This window comes from Microcaecilia unicolor, chromosome 8, assembly GCF_901765095.1.
Source record: "Microcaecilia unicolor chromosome 8, aMicUni1.1, whole genome shotgun sequence".
NCBI classification, from domain to species: domain Eukaryota; kingdom Metazoa; phylum Chordata; class Amphibia; order Gymnophiona; family Siphonopidae; genus Microcaecilia; species Microcaecilia unicolor.
Genome location: NC_044038.1, coordinates 34,477,452 through 34,494,855, shown reverse-complemented (window position 1 = coordinate 34,494,855; position 17,404 = coordinate 34,477,452). Strand labels below are relative to the sequence as shown.

The following is a 17,404-nucleotide window of genomic DNA, read 5'->3' as shown; positions in this document are numbered from 1 at the left end:
GATGGCTATTCTGATCAGAATCTATACTGCAACATCCTGGATGTATTTAATTCACTCATAGGAGGAAGTTTTTAAACTCCAGCCACAGCTTCCTTTTTTAATTTAATGATCTACTTATTTCCTGATTTGATATCATTTTATTTGTTTTAACTGCAACCAAATGATCTAAATTGAATCAAGTACTGTTTTTTCTGGCATGGTTAATATCCTCAGTTATGTAGTTTGATGTGGATGAAGGAGGCTTTATCAAACCTACAGTACGCTTAGGCTTATTTCTGGATTCATCTCCTTTCTCAACTTTTTTACTATTCATCTGTTCCCTATGATTGTTCCCACTTCGGTTAAACGTGAGGGCACCCAGCAGGGTCTGCCGAACCTTTGTTTTGCATTCCTAGAGGCAGCAAATTGTTCTTATGAAATGCCAGGCAGCTTTGTAGATAAAAACATACCCCCAAAATATCGGAACCAACCAAGAAATGTCACCCAAAAATATATAATAGCACTGCCATAAATTAACCTTGAAGTGACATATATAGATATCATTGTGGAATATGCCATCAGCCTAACCTTGACTGTAACGATTTTATGGTCTGCTGCCAACTAAAGCCCACAAGCAATCTTTAATCATTTACCTCACTCTGGGGGGCCTTTGCTAGCTTGACACGCGCTGAGGCTCCCTTTTACTCTAGCAGGTAAAAGGCTGACTCTTCCTTTAAAAAAAAAATGGCCGTGCGGTAACCACTTACCGTGCAGCCTTTTCAAGGGGGATGCACTGCCACCCAGTGAGGTGGCGATAAGCGCCACTGCGGTAACCGGGTAAACACCGGAGCTACAAAAATAGAAAAAGGTTTTATGGCGCAAGAAATGGCACACGCCGGACTCCGGTAGCCCGGCAGTAGTTCCGGGTTGGCATGCGCCAAACCTTTAGTAAAGGGCTCCTCTATTAGGTATTCATTGATGTTAGAGATTTTTAGAACTTGCTTATTTTAATCACGTATAGACAAAATTGTTATTAACATCTTGCTGTTGCACAAATATGAAAATTGCCTTTAATATCCAGAGTTAAGCAGTCTTATGTGCACATAAAAAAAGTTTTTTAAGCTCATCACTGTTACGAAGATCAGTTTTTTACTTAACTTGTTGCTGGACATTCTTTTGACAAACCTGACACCAAATCCAGGTGTCAGAAGGTGTTAGGCAATGATTCCCTGCCTAGGGAGCAATTCCAACCTCATAGCTACATCTTTGATATCCTTGAAAACATTACCTCGTGTGACAGAAACACAGGGTAAACTTTCAGCAGAACGTTTCAAATTATTCCTATAATCAGTGGCACTAAGGAGCCCTTTCACTAAAATGCGCTGTAATGGATTCTCCCATGCACTAATCCCAGGTTTAATGTGGCGCTTTTCAGAGCATTTGTTTTGTTGTGGTAGGTTGTGCTCTAACGCTTCTATTAACACAGAACCTGCAAAATATTATTGTCAGTGCACTTATGCCTCCTATTTAAGAGGCTGTTATCCAGTTAGCGTGCGCTAATCATAACATGGGAACACCCATGCCACACCCCCCTCAGAGGAAAATTCTTTAAAAATAATCATTACTGCAGGGTTTAGGGTTTAATGAGGACAATATCGCAAAATGCTTTTAATGCATTTGTGCAGTGCCATGTTTTTGTGCGTTGCATACGCATTAAGTGTTTAACGCCTGCAGTAAAAGGTCCCTTAAGTTCGATCACTAAACAGAGAGTGTCTGGGCCATTCCATTCAGTATTCAGTGGCACTAATCACTGAATTGTGCTGGGTGGCCAGCTCTGTGGGGTTTAACTGGGAATGAGCTTTTGAATATTTGGTCCTAAAGGTTCTGTGTGGAGTTTGCTCAGTGCATGTCACGGTATGTCCCCTTTTGATTGCTCAATTCTTCCTATGCATATAATTTTATTTCCAGTAAGTGAAACATCTGTGCTTTGTTTCTTCCTGGTTTCTCCTCTTAGGAGCTAAACATGTTAACTTTAGCTTGGTGTTTCTTTATCTTGTGGATCACGGTTTGTATTGGGATTTCGTTATCAAAAATGTATTCTTGTATAACTACTTCAAATTCATAAATAATCATTTAAAAATAATTCAGCAATCCCCATCTGCCTTGGACATGTGTAACAGTTAATGAGTATTGCATTTGTCTCCCATTTAAACCTATGGTCGTACTCCATTCATCAGCTCATTATGTATCCCCAGCTTCTGAAGAGAATCTTAACCTGGAAGCACTTTTCCCATAGCAACCTGACAACTAGCCACTCTTCCATGCAAAAGGATTTTCATGTTTTACCAGTCTACCAAATGCAGAGCTGCTTCTTTTTTCTTTTTTAACTCGAAATGAGAACAGAAATGAAAACATACTGGCCGAAGCAACCTGGAGGCACTCCCTCTAGAATTCTTAGTGATGGAGCAATACTTGGTCAAAATTTTAAGAGCTTTGTTGGGAAAGAATGAAAAGCTGGCCTGTTGAACACCCCTGCAGCTAATTTCTACCTGACTGCGTTACTGCTGATGCAAGCTCTGTAGACCCAGATGCGCTTGCTGATTATCTCCTTGCCAGCAGAAAATCTTGAGCTTACATGATCAATGACACTAAGGCAATCCCCATTGTCACAGCTGTATTGTTAATAATGCTATTGCAGCCTTGTTTACAAGAAAGCATCTCTTTTTTTTTTTCATTTTTATCCACTTGATTTTAAAAGTTGTTATGCAGCCAACACTAAATGTACAGCTTCTCTGCTGAGGTGAGGGGGTTCTTGTAAATGTACGTGTTTATTTTCCAACAAATTTTAGGTTTTTTTGAGCCTATATAAAATAGGGGTGTGCAGCCCAAAAGGTTTGGTGCCATTTCCCATGTTGTATCCAGGGATTTTCATTTTGTTTGGGGTTTTCTCCTTTTGTTATGGGAGCTGTATAATTAAGAATGCATGCACTGTTCACATATCAAGTAAGTCCCAATAAGCTTTGAAACATGACCTGACTCAAAGCCAGCACTAATTGTATGCTTAGACTGTTCATATAATTTTCTTTTTTTTTTTACTTTTATTTATAGTAATTTTCAAATTACATCCAAGACAACACTCGGGTACAGAAATAAAGCAATACCATAAGGATTACAGAAAGGCAACTATATTAAAGGAAATAACATCCTAAGGGGACCTTTTACTAAGCTATGGTAAAAAGTGGCCTGCGGTAGTGTGGGTGTGTACTTTTGGCACGGGCTGGGCCATTTTTTTTACCGTAGCTTGAAAAAAAGACTTTTTTTTTCAATGGGAGCAATAAATGGCCATGTGCTAGAATTGAAAGTAGCATGTGGCTATTTACTGCCTGAGCCCTTACTGCCACCCACTGACCTAGCGATAAGGACTGACGTGCTACATGTGTGGTACTCATGCTGCTTGGGTCAAGGTGGCCACACTGCCAATTACCGCCAGGAATGCCTCCGCTGTAGAAAATAGAAAAATATTTTCTACTGCGGGAAACAGCACACACCAGCTTCGACATTACAGCTGGGTGGGCGCGCTACCCGGGCAGTAGGGTCGATTTGGCACGCACTGTAGCCCTACTGCTTTGTAAAAGGGCCCCTAAAATATATAGTCCATGACATTGTGGGGGAGGGAAAAACCCAGAAATACTGTGAGGAAAAATATCAAAGAAGATAACTATCTTACAATTAAGCACCAAAAAGCTTAGAAACGCCAACTACTAATCACATTAACAGACTTCAAACTGCAGCTCTATTCTGAGAACTAGATATGACAATATGACTCTTCTGCTATTGATGAAAGAAGTTAATTGAGATGGATCAAAAAAAACGGATTGAAATTTAATTATACATTTACATGGGTACTTAAGGAAAAAAGAGTGTTCCAATTTGGAGGACTCCAGGTTTCTCTTTTTCTGTGTCTCTTTACACAGGTCAGGAAAAGTCCTGACCCGTGAACCCACGAAGTAACCATTCTTGATCAAAGGCCAAAGCTTAAGTTAATATCAAGGTGGCCAAGGATACGGATTCAGTTCCAGAAATCTCCAGTATTTCAGAAATATTTAATGCATTCACTTCAGGGACTTGCTCCCCTTGTACTGCAAGTTATTGGGGACATAGGCTCCTCTAGCACCTGTAAAATCTCTCTCCTGTACCTTTTAAACATGTCCCTTAGTGACATTAAGGGTAATTTAGGAAAATTTATTACCCAAAGATTATGTAGGCTAGTATGTTTTTCTAAACTCTAAATCTTCCTCCTCATGGTGCTATTCTTGTTCATAATAGAAGCATTAATCGCCTGAAACAATTTAATCCGACTAGCATGGTCAATACCCATTTGCTTATCACAGGATACTTGCAACTGTAAAGTGTTAGCGAGGAAGCATTAGTCTGAATTTTAGCATTAACTGCCACAGTCTGTGCTGAGAGGGCCTTACCCATCTCTGCTACTACAGTCCAGATTGTCTCCATAGAAAAATTGGGGGCCTCTGGAGTGAGATCTCAGCAAGCTTCACCACTATTGGCACACTTTCTCCAGGAGCAGAAGCCCCATCTGTGTACGACACCACTCCTAACAACAGTTGACCCTAAGAAAACACTTCATCCTGTGATACTCCATGGGCTGAAGATGCCAAAGTCTTGCATTAAGCTCCAGTCTTGGAGGCCAGTGATACGTCAAGGAGCGGTTGTGGTGGGGGAGTCAGAGAGATGTCAGACCCAAAGTCTGGCAGCATACCCCCTAGTCGTGGTGTCAGCTCAGCTGTGACCTCACTGACAAGAGATGGAGTTTGGCTCGAACAGAGGTAACAGTCCATCAGACCCACAATCGGAGAAGAAACTTGGGGATGAGGTTCAGAGGGATAAACCCTCTGCTTTCCTTTCTCCTTCACCATGATAGAAAGCAAAGCACCAACTTAGCTGCAGGTGCCATCTTGACCCTTCTCCCATAATTTTCATATGTGGAAATACATTCTATAGCCATAAAAGAACCTCGATAGCGACTTGTTTCACACAAGGTACACAGCCTTGTTCACTCATCATCGGCTCCATTTATATGGCTTCATTGCATACAAAACTTGCTATTAAGGGGCCTTTTACTAGGCCATTGTAGGCTCTATGTGCATGAAGTGTGCACCAAAATGAGACTACCACCTGGCCAGCATGCCCTCCTGACGATAATTTCAGATTTGCTGAGGGCCCGTAACGCCTGGATAAGTACATAAGTAATGCCATACTGGGAAAAGACCAAGGGTCCATCGAGCCCAGCATCCTGTCCACGACAGCGGCCAATCCAGGCCAAGGGCACCTGGCAAGCTTCCCAAACGTACAAACATTCTATACATGTTATTCCTGGAATTTTGGATTTTTCCAAGTCCGTTTAGTAGCGGTTTATGGACTTGTCCTTTAGGAATCCGTCCAACCCCTTTTTAAACTCTGCTAAGCTAACCGCCTTCACCACTTTCTCCGGCAACGAATTCCAGAGTTTAATTACACGTTGGGTGAAGAAAAATTTTCTCCGATTTGTTTTAAATTTACTATACTGTAGTTTCATCGCATGCCCCCTACTCCTAGTATTTTTGGAAAGCGTGAACAGACGCTTCACATCCACCTGTTCCACTCCACTCATTATTTTATATACCTCTATCATGTCTCCCCTCAGCCGTCTCTTCTCCAAGCTGTATAGCCCTAGCCTCCTTAGTCTTTCTTCATAGGGAAGTCGTCCCATCCCCGCTATCATTTTAGTCGCCCTTCGCTGCACCTTTTCCAATTCTACTATATCTTTCTTGAGATGCGGCGACCAGAATTGAACACAATACTCAAGGTGCGGTCGCACCATGGAGCGATACAACGGCATTATAACATCCTCACACCTGTTTTCCATACCTTTCCTAATAATACCCAACATTCTATTCGCTTTCTTAGCCGCAGCAGCACACTGAGCAGAAGGTTTCAGTGTGTTATCGACGACGACACCCAGATCCCTTTCTTGGTCCGTAACTCCTAACGTGGAACCTCGGGTTCTTTTTTCCCACATGCATCACCTTGCACTTGCTCACATTAAACACATTTATTTTCTCCACGCACCAGTTCCGGCAGTAATCTACAGTTGACATGCACCAACGTGTCCCCTTGTGTAGCGTGTGAGCCTTTGCCGCTAGATCAATGGTGTTAAGGGCTGAGGCCGGTTTTTGGGCGCACGATGGTTTCATTTTTACCGCAGGCCCTTTTCCCATCCCGTTAAAAAAAGAACATTTTTTGTAGATGTGGTAAAACCTGGCTTGGCACATGCCCAATACATGCGCCTACACTACCGCTGGCCACCTTTTACCACAGCTTAGTAAAAGGACCCCTTAATTCTTTTAAATTTCAAACCTTTTATGTGAAAAGTTGAGATGCAGATCCTGAGAGGTGAAAAAGTGGTTTAGTGTGTTTTCTATAGTGTCAAAGTAATTGCTTTTTGTATATTTCGCGAAGCATGGTCATGTTGGCGGAGGTCCTGTGTCTGATGACATATTGAGCATTTTAAGATAAGTTTCATGAGATTTCTCACACAAAAGAAGAATATAATACCAAATTTTGTATGCAATGAAGCCATATAAATGGAGCCAATGAGCTGAATGAACCACAAGGCTGTATAACTTGCGTGAAAGAAGTCACTACTGAGATTCTTATGGCAATAGAATATAATTCCACATATGAAAATTATGTGTACATTCTAAGCATATGATTAGCACTGGGTTTTGAGTCAGTTCATGCACTATTCACATGTGCATATTGTTTGTGCATGCATGCACTATCAGGAACGAGGGCACACTATTTCAGAAAGAGTGTGTCCTCTCCGCAGATAGTGCACATTTAATGGCATAGGAAAATGCTGAAGTTTGGGAGGGGAGAGCAACATGAAACAAACGAGAGAATGTTTTCAAACGAATGTACATCCCTAATATAAAGTCATTGTTTATCAGGGATTTTGCACTACAGGCACCTACTGCTGGGTACTGTTTTCAGGTGAGTCAATACTTCTGCAGCTGACCAGTCATCAATGTGGGGAAGCAGAAAAACAGAGCGGAGGAACCAAGGCAGGGAGGGACAGAGGTGAAAGAATGGGAAGGCAGCCAATGTTTTTCTGGTGTTATTAAATGAAACACCTTTTTTTTTTTTGCAGCAGAAGGGATGTTTTATTTACATTTATTGATTAACCCCCAAAGTCAGAAAACATAATTATATGACAGATTGGAAGATACCAGGTTATGTTCAGCCAGTAGCTCTAGAGTTAATGTTCATGAGCAATTCCCCTTCAGAAACTTCCCATGAGACTCAGATCATCATTATACAACATAAACCTGTCAATATGCCTGTATGTTTTCATTACTTTGCTTCAAAACCTGTTCTGGGGGAGCCTCAGACAGTCAGGTTTTTAGGATATTCACAGTGAATATGCATGAGATATATTTGCATACCAAGGAGGCAGTGTATACAGATTGATCTCCTGGATATTCATTGTGAATATCCTGACAATCTGAGTGGCTGAGGTTTCCACGAGACAGGTTTTGCAATCGCTGGCTTATACAGTAGTACAGAAGGGGAAAAGACTTGTAATTACTCCAGGAAATTAATTTCTAAAGTAAACTACTGTTTTAACATGTACTAACATTATTAATAAGCATGATCAATAAATAGTTGTCATTGCATATTATCAGGCTTATTTTCGAAAGTGATCGCCGGCAATCTTCTGACATAAATCGGGAGATGGCCGGCGATCTCTCAAAAGCGGCGAAATTGGTATGATCAAAAGCAGCTTTTTTGACACCACCGCTTTCCCATCGCTGCGCCGGCGAAAGTTCAAGGGAGCGTGTCAGCAGCATAGCGAAGGCGGGCATGGGCGTGGCTACCAGATGGCCAGCTTTTGCAGATAATGGAGAAAAAAAGTGGAGTTAAGCAGTATTTTGCCAGGTTTACTTGGTCCTTTTATTTTCACGACCAAGCCTCAAAAAGGTGCCCCAACTAACCAGATGACCTCCCCGTAGTCCTCCAGTGGTCACCAACCCCCTCCCACACTAAAAAAATAAAAATAAAAACCTTTTTTTACCAGCCTATATGCCAGCCTCAAATGTCATACCCAGCTCCCTGACAGCAGTATGCAAGTCCCTGGAGCAGTTTTTAATGGGTGCAGTGCACTTCAGGCAGGCAGACCCAGGTCCACCCCCCCCTACCTGTTACACTTGTGGTGCTAAGTGTTGAGCCCTTCACCCCCCCAAAAAAATCCACTGTACCCACATGTAGGTGCCCCCTTCACCCATAAGGGCTATGGTAATGGAGTAGAGTTGTGGGGAGTGGGCTTGGGGGGGATTTAGGGAACTACGCACCTGGGAGCTATTTGTGTATTTTTTTTAAAAAATTTTGAAGTGCCCCCTAGGGTGCCCAGTTGGTGTCCTGGCATGTCAGGGGGACCAGTGCACTACAAATGCTGGCTCCTCCCATGACCAAATGCCTTGGATTTCACCGGGTTTGAGATGGCCAGCATTTTTTTCCATTATCGCTGAAAAACAAAACCGGCGATCTCAAACCCGGCGCACTCTGGCATTTGGCCGGGCTAAACCGTATTATCAAAAAAAAAGGTGGCCGGCCATCTTTTTCGATAATACGGTTCCGGCCGGCTGTTGCACCGCCACCAAAATAGATCGCTGGTGATCTATTTCGCTGGCGACGTTCGATTATGCCCCTCAACGAGAACTATGGTAAATAATGTGTGTTTGCCTGCATGTTAGTAAATCTAGCCCTAAACCTGATAGGCTTAGTTAGGTTTTTCTTGAAAGTGAATCCCTACTAGGCCTCCAAAAATGGATGTACTGAGCGCTAAAATGGGCAGTCTGTATGTAGGTCAATTTTTGTAGCCTGATGTATTTGTTGTGAGACTCCATCTGTGATTAATAGTCTTGGGCTTGATGGTAAACAAACCACCTTTCCAAACTATCAGACCTGGTTTGCTATAAATTTGCACAGCTGACATCCTAAATCAAAACTTAGGCAATACAGAATATGATCTTTCTCTCCCACCCCCCCCCCCCCCCCACCCCGTTGGATACTTGTCTTCTCCAAATAGTCTGATGAAGGGCTCAAATGTTAATTGTGTGACTTATGCAAGAAAATAACTCAAATTCTGCTTTTATTACAGTAGGTCCACATTTAAATCAGGTACCAGCTGTGTACTCTGACAAACGCATTCGTTTTTTTAAATACAAGGTAATAAGGATTCCATTAAATTCATTAACTTTGTAACAGATTTGCTCTGAAGGCAAAAATGCAGAACACAGAATTAGTTATAAATCTGTAAATTTGCAAGATACAAGAACATAAAATCATCTATGATATACTGTGCTGCCTATTTTTGTGTCAATTTGTTGCATATTGAGTGATGCTTTTAAAAATGCTTTTTTTTTTTTTTTAGAAGAACATATATGTAGTACTTCTCCTATGGGGTCCTTTTCAAAACCTTACAGTAAAACATGGCTTTAGTGTGCCCTTCATTGGTCTTTCCTTCACTAAGGCTATTTTTACCACATCTTGAAACCAGGCAATTTTCCATTTTCCCAAGTAATGACCATGTGCTAATTTTCTATCATTATGTACTGTGGATAGGGTATCTTTGCTTAACGCTGCTCACAAAGATATAAGTATGGAGGAAAAAGGCCGCAAAGGTCTGTCATGCTCAACGATCAATGTCAAAGAAACTTTAGCGCTGCCACAGACATATCCTTCATCACTGGCCTGAAAAGACTTCCATAATAAATTTACTTTTTTCTTTTCAGCTATTATTTTTATTCTATTTTTTGCCAATTACCATAAAATAAACATTCTTCGTCACAGCAAGATGTAGGTACAAGCTTTAAATGCTCAAATAGCACAGCACGGGGTCCTGTTTCACATTCTGCTTTATCAAGGGAAGGCCTTTAAATGTGCCATCTTTATTTTAACGTCTTTAATTTCTTTCATGCCGGAACATTGTGTTAAGCAAAGACACCCTTTCCATAGTACATATTGATAGAATGCTCTTGATAATCTGTAGATTAGTCTGTGAATGTACATATGCTAATGTTTCCATTAGCAACACTTTGTTTAGAGTGTGGCTCCTCCCTATTTATACTATTTCAAATATATCTGATACCGTTATGTTGGTGGACCAGCTTTAATCTACACAATGAGGAACTGACACTTTTGCTTGCTTTAAGTCTGAATGAAATACAATGGGACCACTTCATGTTTTGTTCAAAGATAACATAGGAGCCTTTTTACTAAGATATGCTAAGAAATCAGCTTAGCACGTTTTAATGTAGGACTTTCATGTGAGGTAAGCCCATTTCTAACGTGTCCCTAAAATAAGACTTTTCATTTTTCCATTAGCGCATAAGATCCGCAAAAATATTAGCGCAGGAGCATTTGCTGCTTACTACTGTTCAGCAGGTGCTAACACGGAGGCTGTAAGTGTTTCTGCGTTGTCTGTGTTATCTAGTTAGCATGTACTAATGTGAACATGCTATCTGGGTCATGCTGCCACACCCATTCCCTGCTGTGACACACCCCCCTCCTTAAAAACATTACAAAAAAAATAGCACACTCTGACAGGCAAATTACCGCAAAACACTTTAGTGCTTTTTGCAGGCAGACGTTTCTCACAAACTGATGGTCCCTTTTACCAAGCTGCGGCAAAAGGGGGTCTGCACTGGCATCAGCATGTGGTTTTTCATGTGTGCCGAGGTCCCCTTGTACCGCAGCGGCTAAAAGGGAAGTCTCTCTTTCCTGCAGGAAACGGCCGTGCGGCCATTTCAGGGGGGGCACTTACTGCAACCAATTGAGGTGGCGGTAACCAGGCAGCGCGCGGCACTGCATGATTACCGCTGGGTACACTCCGGTGCTACAAAAAATTTTGTAGCGCCAGATACGGTGGCACGCTAAGGGTGGGAAGGGTTGCTGTAGTAGCCCAGTGGTACTTCCTGTTTAGTAAAAGGGGCCTTAAGTCCATGTTAGGGCTTTCCAAACTTTAGTAAAAAAAAGCCCCATAATCTTACGTTAATCACATTTTAACAAACAGAAATATAACTGCCTTTAGAATCGACAGATCCAGCTGGTGTGCAATCAAAGTGTTGAGTTTTGTATCTTACAGCGCTCAATGTGACTTGCAAATTTACTGAATTGTTATGAACTAGTTGGTTTTACTCATTTCTTTTCATTCTCAATTTATTTTATACTTTTTTTTTTGTTACATTTGTACCCCGCGCTTTCCCACTCATGGCAGGCTCAATGCGGCTTACATATTATATACAGGTACTTATTTGTACCTGGGGCAATGGAGAATTAAGTGACTTGCTCAGAATCACAAGGAGCTGCCTGTGCCAGGAATTGAACTCAGTTCCTCAGGACCAAAGTCCACCACCCTAACCACTAGGCCACTCCTCCACTGTTGCTACTATTTGAGATTGAAGTTGGCCCTTGCAGATCACCAATGTGGCCGCGCAGGCTTCTACATGGAATGTTGCTAGTGGAATAGCAACATTCCATGTAGAATCTCCACTAGTAGCAACATTCCACCTAGAATCTCCAATAATAGCAACATTCCATGTAGAATCTCCAATAGTATCTATTTTATTTTTGTTACATTTGTACCCTGCGCTTTCCCACTCATGGCAGGCTCAATGCGGCTTACATATTATATACAGGTACTTATTTGTACCTGGGGCAATGGAGGGTTAAGTGACTTGCCTAGAGTCACAACGAGCTGGTGGTTTTACTTTATTTTGTTTTTATTATAGAAATGATACTGTGTGATTGTGTAATCTAGATTATTTTATTAGGGTTGGATTGGTTGTTGTATATTTTTGCTATTTCAAATTATTTGACTGGAACACTTTTGGGCTAAACAGTACCAGTATGATAACATTCAGCAGTTTTCTATATATGTTAGGTTTGTCTTTGATATGTTAAGCCAGACTGTTATTGGAGTGTATTTCAGTAGTAGACGTGAGTATATCCAGCTGTGGAAGCCTCTACTGAAATGAACAGGTCTGAATATACTACTAAGCCTGTTCATTGTCCTAGATTTGAATACATTTTACCTTTCAACTTGTCACTGCTCGGCAAAATTCAGTGGCATTCCCTGCCATCTGCTACAATGAAGTCCCATCTGTGTTTCTATATCTCTCTGTTATGCAAAGTTTTTGATAAAGAATGTGTTTGTGCCATGATAGGGTGCAAACAAGCCTTTATGTCCAGGCCAATTTTTGAGATTTATATACATCTTCAGGGAATGTCACTGCAGTGAGGAGATTTTTGCTGTTTCAAAATGGGGCCTGTTTGACAAAAAAAAAAAAAAGCGAAGCCTATCAGCAGACAAAGTGACAGACACCCGGTAAACCGCCATCATCCTGTCCCACCCCCCACCTCCTTCAAGCTGGCTCTCCCTCCTTGCTTTCTCCAGTGTATTGTGTGTGGTGCTAATCTGTTTTCTTCCAGCACCACATAGCTTGTGGTAAATTTGAACTGCATGGTACTCTCTGTCTTCTGAAAACAGAGTAGGATTTGGGGCAGCATTTAGCTCAAGCTCACTGACAGCTGTATGGTGCAGATATTAAACAGAATAACTGGGATGGACGGATTCCAGCAACAAGCCTGAGGAAGAGGTGAGAGGAGATTGTGTGCTGGGGAAAGAGTGAAGGAGTCACGCTTATCAACGGAGCTGCCACTGATCCCCCGGTCTTACATTGAAGAACACTGCTATGGTGCATATACTTTTTATTTAATGAATTATATAAGAGATTATAAGCTGAAGCAGTATCATGTGTATGTGGCTTTAGGGTTCTGGAGTTTCCAGTTTTGTGATCTAGAAAAATGGCTTCTTTATTGGAAAACAATGAAGATTTAGTAAAATAGTTCTTAAAGTAAAGAAGTTTCTATTTAAGACAAATAACCATATATCAACAGAACTGTTAGAATATAATGTTATATGCTGTAAGAATCTTTTTACTGAATACCTCCAAAGTTTCTTCTTTATGCAAGTTGTATTCAAGTTGTTCAATTAATTATCCCTTCAGAGGCCCTCAACTGTATGTCCCAGCTGGTTTGAGTACATGTGTAATATTTTGTAATATACAACTTCTATATGTTTTGATATTTATATACCCCAATTATGTGGTTGTTGCCACCAGTAACCAGGTCATTCGTTCAGCATCGTTCCCTCTATGCAGAGTGGGTGCAGTAGGGCATGGTGCTAGAATATTGTATTTTCAATTGCTAGGCAAAGGCAAGTTCCCTGGAGTACTGCAGAACTTGCCTAACCCTCAGTATTGAACATGTGATGGTGAAACAGCAGCCTCCACTGGCAAGACTGTAGGTGGAGGATTCTCGCTCAGCTTAGAGGGAACAATGCCATGCAGGCATCAGGCCTACCTTCAGCTGATGGGGTAGAATTGGCTCTGACGATGGGTAACTCACGAGCCCTTTTACAAAGCCGCGTAGGCACCTACGTACACCCAACATAGGCCAATTCGGAACTATCGCCTGGCTACCACACGGCCCGGGCTGTAATTTCATTTTTACGCATGTCTAGTACACGCACAGCGGAAAAATTTATTTTATTTTCCAGCGTGCAGTGCTAACTGGGTGGTAATCGGCATTGTACACGCGCTGACGATTACCACCGGGTTAACGCGTGAGACCTTACCGCTAAGTCAGTGGATGGATGGCAGTAAGGTCTCAGGCCCAAAATGGACGTGCACCAATTTTTATTTTGCCACACATCCATTTTCAGCCAGAAAAAGGCCTTTTTGCAGGCGCGCTGAAAAATGGACCTGCGCACGTCCAATACACATGTCTACAACAGCGCAGGCCATTTTTTGGCACACCTTAGTAAAAGGACCCCTCAGTCACACTTCATGAACATCCCCTGTGGCAAGGTGCAGCAGGTGATATCAGCTGGTAAAGCCGGTGGAATAGTCGAAGCAGTTTTTCTTTAAAGCTCTGTTGATTCCTACAGGGAAAAAGAAATAGAATATTGCCTGTGTGGTATTAGAGATACTATGGTGCTTATCTTAAGTAGTACCATTTGCATTTTAAATGTATAAACATCTAACTTCCAGTTTACCCACAAGATAAATGTTTAGTTTCTGATTTTACAAAACTGAAATGTATATAGTAAATAGGGCTTGGTCCTCCTTCTTTCCACCTACTTTAGAAACACTCAAATGCTTCCTTCATAGGCATGCTTCTTGCCATTGATCCTTAGATACATGCCCGACCTACATCCTTAAGACAGCGCCAGACCAATTTATGAAATGTTTACATTCATACCTTCTTATATATTCTCACGCAGCTTATTCCTGAGAATGATGGTAACATAATTGTCACCCCTATCCCAAAGAATCTTCAGACCAGTAGGAGCGAAGTTTCTAATTATAGACCAGTTGCCTCCATTACGATTCTAATCAAGGTTATGGAAGGCCTAGTATCCCATCAACTTATGGAATATCTTCAAGCATTTTCTATTCTTCGCTGTTCACAATCTGGTTTCAGACCCTCTTACAGCACAGAGACAGTACTAACTACTCTGCTAGCCAATTTCAGATCTGAACTAAGCATGGGCAAAAAGTTTATAATTCTCCAATTTGATATGTCTAGTGCGTATGACACAGTCAACCAGAACATTCTGTTAAACCTATTAGACTACTGGGTTTATTATTATTTATTGCACTTGTATCCCACATTTTCCCACCTATTTGCAGGCTCAATGTGGCTTGGAAAGATCTGTTATGGCAGCGCCATAGCAGGGAAGAAATACAATTGGTGTTGTAAAGAGATAAAAGAAACGAGAGGATCTGGTTATGTAGCTATACCGTGAGATATTCTGAATGAAGGGAGTGTAAGGGTTGTGTTCAAGTAGTTATGGGTTAGTGGAGAAGTCCTGCAGTTGTTTCGAAGGCTTTTTGAAATTCAGATCCCTATCTGTTTCCTTATCCTCTCTGTGGATTCCTAGCTGTGGAGTCCCACCAATATTTATCACCAATATTGTTCAGCATTATGGTGGCTTCTCTAGGACATCTACTTGAATTTCATGGTTATAGCTCCTTTATGCAGATGTTACAGTTTATATCTCTTTTAATAGCAACAGTCAAGAAATCCTATCGAAGATTAAAAATGCTCTAATCCCAATGGAACCCTGGGCCTCTGATTTCAAGTTGAAAAGTAACAGGAACCAAACAAAATTTCTAGTACTAACCAGCTCTTATCACCCCCACACCTCACAAAAACTTCACCATTGTCAAGTCATGCTCCCTTGACCAAACAATGAAAATGTTGGGCATTATCATTGTTCAGTACCTGTCGTTTGAACCCCACATTTCCAAGGTGGTATCATCTTCCACACACTGTGGAAATTGAATTGATTGAGACCTCTCTTGTCCAGCTCACTCTTTCACCCTACCACCCAATCCCTAGTACTTTCCAAGCTTGATTATTGCAATGCATTTTATACAGAATCAAGGCCACCCTCCTCAGAAAGCTGCAAAGAGCTCAAAATACCACAGCTCGCATTGTTTGTAGAGCTTCTCACCATGACAGTGCTTCTCATCTGTTATTGAAATTACATTGGCTTCTTATGAATGAAAGGGTCACCATCAAGGTTTGCGTATTTGTGTACCAGATTCTATGTGGCTTCTCGCCTTCATAATTGAACTGCCTTACGTAATGCATTACCCTAGCTGCAAAAAGATACAATGCAAATCAATCCACAATGCTGGCCTTCTTATTCCAAAGTGCCAAGCGCTGGAATTCACTACCAAAACAATTGAGATCTGTAGGCAATTACTTATGATTCCACAAATTACTGAAAGCAGTCCTGTTAAACTCATCTTTCATCAAAGAATCTGACTCTAGTTTCTTGGCACAACTTAATTAAATCCCTTCATTTAATTACATCTAATTCTGTTCAGTGCAACAGTGCATTCTGTCTGTACTAATGAGTACTAAATGTCCCAAATCCAAATAGGAAGCATAGCCATTTTTGAAACAGCAATAAAATGTATCTTTTTTTTTTTTTTTTTTTTAATGACCACATGCTAGATTGTTTTGTGCTCTGTGCATTTAGCTTTTGGTCCACTTTCTAAAATAAAAATAAAAAAGTCCAAGTGCAAAATGCACAAAATCAAATCATTAGGATGAAGGAAGAGCCAGCATTCTCAGTAAACTGGTCACACAGACATCCCAGGAGACTGTGTGACCAGGGACACTGCAGTGGACTTCATATGAAAGATCCCAGGCATACATTTTTTTTTGTTACATTTGTACCCTGTGCTTTCCCACTCATGGCAGGCTCAATGCGGCTTACATGGGGCAATGGAGGGTTAGGTGACTTGCCCAGAGTCACAAGGAGCTGCCTGTGCCTGAAGTGGGAATTGAACTCAGTTCGTCAGTTCCCCAGGACCAAAGTCCACCACCCTAACCACTAGGCCACTCCTCCACTCCATAAAAAAAAGCATGTATCTCACCATTACCCCCATATACTGTATGCTGAGCCCTCCAAAACCAACCAAATAAAATGAGTGTACCCAACTGTACACCACAATAGCTCTTATGAGTGAAGGGGGTCACCTACATGTGGGTACAGTAGGCTTTGGGGGAATGTGGGAGGGCTCACACTTTCCACCACAAGTGAAACAGGTAGAGTTGAATATGGGCCTGGGTCCTCTTCTCTACAGTGCAATTCACTGACTATTATAGTACTCCAGGGACCTGCCTGCTGCTCTAATAGACCCGGCTATAACATCTGAAGCCGTCATAGAGGCTGGTAAGTAATATTTGTAATCACATCTTTGGGGGTGGGAGGGGTTAGTGACCAATGGGAGGTTATCCCTGGTTCCCTTCAGTGGTCATCTGGCCATTTAAGGCAGCTTTTTGTGCCTTATTCATTCTAAAAGCAGGTCTAAACCAAAATGTTGAAGTTTCAGTCCTAGATGGGTTTTTGTTTTGTTCCGTTATGGCTGTAAAACATCCAAGTCTTAGGAATGTTCTAAACCCACCCCCAACACACCCCCTTGTGATCTGGATGCACTTCAGACGAATTGCGTAGATAAATGTCTGCAAAATAGGTTTTGGAAAATTACTGCTTTGGACGGTTTGAGAAGAAATTCATCCAAATGCTCCTTTTGGGACATTTTTCTCTTTCAAAAATGAGCCCCAGTGTATATTTAATTACTCAGCTTGTGTCTGTGCCACTAATACAACACTACAACTGACATATTTATATGAAGCGTTTGTAGTGCCTGCATATTCCACATATTATTTTCCATAAACAACTGGTGACAGCAGAGATGCAGGATCTACAGAAAAGAGAGGAGAT

At 41.5% G+C, this 17,404-nt stretch overlaps 1 long non-coding RNA gene across 1 annotated transcript; it reads right to left on the bottom strand.

The window, feature by feature from the left end:
• On the bottom strand, positions 1-14,170 carry LOC115476444. The gene is made up of 3 exons (XR_003943178.1): positions 14,160-14,170; positions 2,326-2,329; positions 1-320 (listed from the first exon to the last, which is right to left on the bottom strand). It is a non-coding gene; the product is annotated as an uncharacterized LOC115476444 (long non-coding RNA).
• Between the last annotated feature and the right edge of the window lie 3,234 nt (positions 14,171-17,404).